General features: G+C 34.2%; 1 long non-coding RNA gene across 1 annotated transcript; it reads right to left on the bottom strand.

The window, feature by feature from the left end:
- Positions 1-473: 473 nt before the first annotated feature.
- On the bottom strand, positions 474-1549 carry LOC143115188 (uncharacterized). The gene is made up of 3 exons (XR_012985066.1): positions 1467-1549; positions 993-1177; positions 474-841 (listed from the first exon to the last, which is right to left on the bottom strand). It is a non-coding gene; the product is annotated as an uncharacterized LOC143115188 (long non-coding RNA).
- Between the last annotated feature and the right edge of the window lie 241 nt (positions 1550-1790).

Here is a 1790-nt window from a genome sequence, read left to right as displayed (position 1 = left end):
AAAATTGAGTGTTAGAACTTAAAAGACTTTTTTTATCTTGTTTAATTTTGAAGTTGTATCAACAATTCTGTTAAGAATGGTAGCCATATTTGAATTCAAGATGGCGGCCACTAGGGGGCACTATGAGTTGGGGTCCATTTAAATTTTGGATTACTAGGGGTAGTAGTATAACTGTGCCAAGTTTCATGCTTTCTGCAAAAACTGAACGATTCCGGTGCTTAGCCGCTGTACTAATAAGACTCTATGAATAAGGAAAAGGATATTTGTTAATCAAATAATGTTGAAAACATACCTAATAATGATGAACTAAGTGTTTGTTAATGCTTAACTAATACTTAACTATTGCTTAATTGTGTATCCTTATTGTAAAGTGTTACCAAATAATTAAATAAACAAACAAATAAATACACATACAATAAGACATTCATTTTTATTTGCCTATCATTGTGTTTCATATATTCAGAGTACTTTAGACCAAATGAACAGCAGAGCACAACTGATGTGTTTTACAAAAACAGTATAATCTTCACGTCGACCAATATGATCTTGATCATGATCAGCGATCTTTACAGAAAACAGAGACCAGTAAAATTCATTAAAATAATGGTGCTCTTTATACAGTTTATACACTTATTTCACAACACAAGTGCAACCCAGGTTGATCTTTTCTGTATATTTGTCAAGTTTGTAGAATTGTCTTCGTTCACATTGTGTTTGGTAGTAAACATCAACTTGCTGTTGAATTGGCACTGTCATTCCAGAACTAATTCCTCTACATTTGGGATGGCAGATAGCATGTGTGATTATTCTAGGAATTCTTCTTTCATTTTCATCTTTCTTGCTAGAAACCAATAACATAAGGATCAGTGGTGATGGTCATGCTAAATGCCTAAGGATGCATGTACATTTGTAACACAGTATACAGTTATCAGTACTAATGTACAGTGTAATCAGCATATTGACATAACAAAACAAGGCAAAACTATACTCACTCGTACACCCAAGTGGCTATGGACTTTTTCATATATTTTTCATTAGTCTTGAAACTGTTGTTTATTGTTATCTGAAAATTGTGAATATCATGTTTTGAACAGTTTTCTTCACACCTAGAACAGGGCCATGTCACATTTTTTGGCAGTGGATAAGAGACACATGTGCCCACAAAAAGAATGGATATCTGGACAAACAGACAAATACAGCAATGGGTAAGTCATAAACATTTACGGATGTATGAGAAAAATGCCATAAATCTCAACTGGACTAAATCCAAACTAAAATGTGATTCATGCCAGAAATAACTTGATGAACACATTAAACATTTGGTTAATTCAACAAATATTTGGCCAAGCCATTGAAGATATAACCATAACTTGCCAATACATTCCACATCAAACATTTGGCTTAGACATTCCAAGACAAGTCTTGACATCAAAATCACCAGAGAACAGAAGTAAACATGCTCTTACCAGAAGTGTAAATAACTGCATTGTAGAGTCTCCTTTTGCTTCTTCTGTTGTGAAATGTAGTAATTGATCAGAACTGATACTAGGCCGATCTGGTTCATTCTCTCCAGGACTCAGTTTATATGCTCTCTAGTGCAGGATATGAAGCAGAATTCCCTGTGACGTAGGTATTCTCCTCTCCACAAATTTGCATGGAGTGGGAGCGAGGTTATCTCCACAATCATCGAGGAATTTTACTGTGAAACTTTTTGTTTTAATCCATGATACTCATTTCTATTTCTTCTACTCATATTGTATTAAATGCTTCAAATGTAAAACGCTTTGGGC

The sequence above is a fragment of the Alosa pseudoharengus genome, unplaced genomic scaffold (genome assembly GCF_046254945.1).
Source record: "Alosa pseudoharengus isolate Yale_2024_CS ecotype anadromous, Long Island Sound unplaced genomic scaffold, YU_APseudo_1.1 YU_APseudo_1.1_scf_9, whole genome shotgun sequence".
Taxonomy (NCBI): Eukaryota; Metazoa; Chordata; class Actinopteri; order Clupeiformes; family Clupeidae; genus Alosa; species Alosa pseudoharengus.
The sequence above is the reverse complement of the archived record's forward strand: the minus strand, read 5'-3'. Positions and strand labels throughout refer to the sequence as shown.